Source organism: Rhagoletis pomonella, unplaced genomic scaffold (genome assembly GCF_013731165.1).
Source record: "Rhagoletis pomonella isolate Grant_MI unplaced genomic scaffold, Rhpom_1.0 Rhpom_scaffold_02374, whole genome shotgun sequence".
Classification (NCBI taxonomy): domain Eukaryota; kingdom Metazoa; phylum Arthropoda; class Insecta; order Diptera; family Tephritidae; genus Rhagoletis; species Rhagoletis pomonella.
In genome coordinates this window covers 23,039-29,038 of record NW_023460928.1, presented here as the reverse complement: position 1 = coordinate 29,038, position 6,000 = coordinate 23,039, and positions in this window count along the sequence as shown.

Below are 6,000 nucleotides of genomic sequence, written 5' to 3'. Positions count from 1 at the left end.
TCTATTTCTACGTTAAGTTTTTATCAGGTTCTGAATAGAAAAGACGCGTTCAACATTTTCGGAGGAATGTGGAATAAACAATAAAACAAGTAATTTTTAGCAAAAAGCAAAACCGAATTCAATTCTCATATATCTACAAAAAAATATATATACATATATATTTCATGATCCCTTGATCGGATCCAAACCAGATTAGTATGGGCCCACCTCTGAGAGACTACCTTTTCGATGCAGAAAGAATTATCGAAATCGGTTGACGTGGTCCATAGTTATGCGGTAACATACATAAAAAAAAAAAAACAATATTCCGACGAACTGATAACCTCTTTTTTTTTGGAAGTCGGTAAAACATATAAAAAGGTTTGCAAACATCGGCTCGTTCAGTTCGTTTTTAATTCATTTAATTTGTTCCCAAAACTCGCATATATTTAATTATCTTTTTTTTAAGTTCTCGTGCTCCGGTAGAAAAAGTGTATATAAATAAGTGAATAGATTCTTGAATGATCATTTTCTTTGTAATGTTATTTGTTAATGTTTTTCTTTTGTTATTATAAAGGTTTATCAAAAACATTTCTGTGTTCGTATGGAATAGTGGCTTTAGTATAATGCGGCATTCCCTTTATTCTTTAAACGACAAGGATTTTTTTTGATGTTATTTAATAAGAATAGTAGCTTGCTAGTATCGAAACTATTTCATGCACGTTTATTTGCCAAAAGTTCTTCAACGGTTCGGCGCCAGTGAATCATTCGCAATCGTATGCTGCGAATGCCGCATTATACTAAAACCAGCCTTTCGACATAAGCTGGTTTTTTTAAGGAATCGGCATCGGCATCGGCCCATTCTTTGCCCTAAAGCCGATTAATCGGCAGCAGAGAAACGTCTCCTTTTACTTGTTTATGTCACCACAGGACCCGGTTTCCCTTAGCCTGATAGCAGTTCGTGCTGCGACAATTCAGTCAATATCCGCTGGCGCCGTGTTCAACATATGTATGTTAAGCGCCAGTGTAGGTGTGGTTCCTAATGCTCCGCTAATTCCTAATTCCTGTTTTACAAGTGTAACCTTCTCTAGTGAGTTCCACCAGACAAGAATTCCTTGAAACAATATAGGCTTAAATCTGGTGTCCTAGAGCTAATGAATTAATTTGGGCGAGAGACCCCACCTTTTACCGATAGCTCCCCTACAGCAGTACAAGGCAACCACATTCCATTCCTACCCTTTCCTCAATATTAGGCTTCCACGACAGCCGCCGATGATCGCCACCTAGTTACCTGGTTCAGGTAACCTTGAGCCAGATCAAAAATGGTGTATACAAATCGTCCTTTAACCAAAAGTTCCACATTATCTACAGAACCGATCATCAGACAGCGCACTTTTTCCAGTTCCTCTAGAAGGTCGTTTGCAACCCAAATCTAAAGCAGGAGAGAGAGAGTACTCCTATTAACTCTGTACTGAGTGCAGACGCTCCGCAGCGACAGATCTGTCACGAAGTAAGCTGTAGATAAGCCTTATTAGTTTGTTTTCGACCCCCGGACTATGAATATACTAGATTATTGCCTCTGGAGTGACATTGTTGAAGGCCCCCTCGATATCGAAGAAGTGCCCTACTGCATAATGTTCATACGTAAAGGCTTCCTCTGACCATTTTACGCATGTGTGAGGGCGGTATTTACCGACGTTTGCTTGCAATAAGCATATTGAGCTCCTCTTGAAAGACAGTAACGAGGAATCGCGTTTCGTATGTACAGGTCTATCAGTCTCTTTAGCGTTTTTAGTAAAAGCCTTTTTAGCAAACACGAAGAGACTAATAGGCCTAAAATCCCTAGGTGAAACATGAGCGACTTTTCCGGCCTACGGGATGAACGCAACACTGACTACCCTCCAAGCCTTGGGGATGTACCCGGTCCTCACGCAGTTCGCTTAAATAGGATCCAACCAATTGCACGACACCTTCAGAGCCCTTTGCAGCTACGCAGATATGATGCCATTGGTCCCCAGCATTTTAAGGGTTTGAACCAATTTATCGCCCAGGCCATATGACGATCGTCTAGAAGATCAGAGAAAATTGGCGCTAACTGGTTACAGAATCTCCCTCCAGAAGTACAAAATATCGTAAAGAAGTACATTTGACTGTACTTCAAAATACGAAGTACAAGAGCGAAAAAAGAAGTACTGTACTTCCTAAAGAAGTACGGTTGGTCACATTAAGTATGTACAAAGCTTTTGTACGAGGACGAACTGGGACCATCGCACAGTCTCATAAGTACAACTAATTATCAAATAATGCCTATAGCTGAGATCACCTGTTTTTTGGGCATTGCTTTTATCTACTGCGAATTCCGCTCTACTTTTGAGATGGCCTCCAACTTATCGAATTAGTAAGCCCCCAAGAATTTTAGTCGTGTTTTTGACATTTGAGAACATCGGAAGAGAAGATGCTCCAAGGTTTCCCTGGTCTCCCGCTCACAACCTTTCCTGCACCTTTCCACGCTAGTGATACCCATTTTTTAGCATGAGCAATCCGGTTACAGCTCTGCAATATTTCTCTGGCAGCCGTAAAAAGTAGCGAGTGTAGTACTTCCGCCTTTTCGCACATAATTTTGGCGATGTTCAAAACGGCTCACAGAAAAGACATTTTAGAAGTTAAAACTCCATGCCCGATCATTATTAAGGGCCGTTTTCACCAACTCTGGCTAACACTAATCCCCAGTTAAACATCGTTACCTACATCACTGACACCCTGCATATAACAATGTGTCGGTAACGTCGGTAACAATGTTTAACTGGGAATTAGTATTAACTAGAGAGTCTTGTTAACGCTCTCTGAAGATACATCGTTCAGTTAAGCACATCGACTGCTTTATCGATCACATGTTATATGCTGGGTGTCGATATAGTCGATAAAGATGTTTAGTTGGGAGGTAGTTTTAACCAGACATGGTGCGAACGGCCCTAAGGGCCGGTGGCAGTGAATACCCGACTTCTAAACCTAAAGGGCACCGGTTGTCAAGTCATGGCGTACGTTGATGAAATTACAGTCGTGGCAACGGGCAAACATCTTCAGGTCCTGAGTGAGTTATTGCAAAACGCACTCGGTCTGGTAAACATCTGGTCCAAGTAATGTGGACTAAGGGTCATTTTCTCCATCGCTGGTTATCACTAATCCGCAGTTAAACATCGTTACCGACATTACCGACACAATGTTATATGCATGGAAAAAATCTAAACTAAGTCGTGTGGAAAAATATATATAAAATATATATGCTTATTTGTGATAACTCAGCGTTAAATTGTATTAAATGTATTGAAATGTGATACATAGACTCTCCGGCATCTAATAAGAATATATAGAATTTTGAATATTCACAATCGTTTTCATGCTAAATATTTTTCGTAAATTTTTTATTTAAGTATGGCTCATAAGTATTATAACATAAACATATAAATTCGCGTTTCTAAGTGTGTTGGAAATTTATTATAATTCTAGAAACTTCAATATTTTAAATCGGAGTTTAAAGTATGCAGTTCTATAGCCCATTAAGTTGTATGTAGTATAATTTATCGCACTGATTTTTCATAACTCTTTTTACGCACGCTCTTGAAGGTATTCTCCTATTTATTTATTTTCGTTTAAGATGCAAGGTTACACTTTACTGCACTAAAATATGATGGGCTACAAAACTGAATATTTACTCGAAATATTTATTTAAAAAAAAAATCTGATTAAAAAGTTTGAAATTTGAATACAGTTTTAGAGTTCTATCAAGTTTGCAGCACAGCTAGGAATTTGAATTGAAATGGTTTATAGAATATGAGACATACTCAGAGGTGTAACTATAGGCTGGCAAAATGCCACTGGCCCCCGATCCGAGAGGGCCCCGGCCCAAGAGACCGCGAGCTCAGAAATATCCTAACAGGTTTAACAAAACTAAGTACTTAAAAGTCATAATTTTTTTAGTACTTAAAATCAATTAAAGTAAGACACAACTAATGACCATTTGAGCATTTCCACAGAATAGTCAACATTGATGATAGCGCTACTAGCAACATATGAGTTTCAACCGTCTAGCTCTGCATCCCTTTTGCAGTAGTTCAGAGACAGTTCTGAAATTTGTAGGGCGGAACTAAATAGCGCTTTGCCAGGCTGTCTCTAAATTTTTCTGCGGGGTGTTTATCTGTACAAATGCACTAATCGCGCGCTGTGATGTTGATCCTAACTCAACATTTGAAAACGCATTTAAATGTATGGCTGTAGCTGAGTGTGCAAAGATGCTTAATACAGTTCGTTGCTGCAGAGAGGGCCGGGGTCCATTAACCTTCAGACGGAACATAAAACTAATTTTTTTTCTTGTTAATTACGAAAAATCATCTGTGCACTTCACAACGACATATTTTATAACGTATGTACATAATCAAATTTAAAACGAGTTGGGTTGGTGCTCTTTCATGTGCGTATTTTTTTTTTAATTTAGCACTTTTTTTTTTTGTTCTACAATTTGTTTCCTGTGTTTATTTTTCGCTAATTTGCTATTAATCTCCAGTTTGTTTACTTTAGTGTGTGCTGACTATGGTTGCCGTATGACATTTTTCATTTGTACCTTAATTTACCTTTAAATATACCAAAATAGATTTAAACGCAGCATGCTGAAATGTTGTTTTGCTGAAGTTTTCGGTTTTGGTAGGTTGATTGTTGAAATGAAAATTTTATAATTTTAAAGCTTCATCTGTAGCTATATCTATTACATTGTTTTTGGATCAGTGATGGGTGTTTGGAGGAGATACTCTTGTTTCTGAATGCGTCACCATGTGAAATCACAAATAATTATGAGAAAAATAACTTATTCATTCCGATATAAGTAATTTGTATTTTAAAAACGTTTTTTCTTATCCAAAACTATTCATTTGTATAAAATGCCAAATCTGGGGAAAATGTACCAAGCAGAAAATAAATTGCCAAATTATAATTATTATAATGATTATAATCACCAGTGGCAACTGTGCATTAATCAGCTGTTTCGAAGGTTGAAAGTTTATGCAAATTTTGCGTTCTCGTACTTCTGTTGATATTTCGTCTCTTTGAGAGCGAATGCTGCTAAATTCTCAGAACTTTTGCTGCTGGAGAATTTTGAACTCTCAATACGAGTACACACCTAATCTTAAAATAGCATCATGCATACCTCTGGAGTAAGGTGGCCAGATGCGCTGATTTAATCAGTACATGTGTTGATTTTTTTCTATTGTACTGATTTTTAAGAGCCCGAAATCAGTACGCAAAATGTACTGATTTTTTGAGTTTGTACTGATTTTTACATTTAATAAATACTTTTGTAAATTGGTGTAATTGACATTTACTTGAGGTTTACATGTTCAAAACAATGGTTTTTGACAACTCATACGTATGAGCAGATTGAAAGCATTAATTACACTTGAACCATTATTAAAAAGGTGTCAGCTTGCAATTGTTTCGTTTCCTAGGATTTCGCAAAATAACAAACTGTTTGGATTCAACCCAACCCGATTTGCAATCACGATTTGCAGGTTTTACAGGATTTACAGGAAAAGCTGGTTTTGCCATAAATAAATCTTTTGAAAGGTGGTGGTGAGTTAATCATATATTAAGTACACTGAGAAGATGACAATAAGAGATTAACTTTTGATTATAATTAAACATCCACTGAGAAATCGGCTGTCAGTATTTCAAACTTAAGACGACTACTGCTACGGTGCAATGTAAGTTCTAAAAATTTGGAAAAGGTGCAAACTACCGACTCTTGGATATGATATACATATGTAGCTTTACTTTGATTTTTGATGTTCGACTACCTGTAATTTTACTTGCACATACACATTTAACACTATAAATTTCATTCCTACTCGAAAATTCGTTTAGCGATAATTCGGTAATATACCTTTTAGTCAACATTTTAATGTGAATGTTGTATTTAATAAGCACACCAACTAAATATGTTTTAAATTTGTAGCTTAAAATATGCAAACAGAT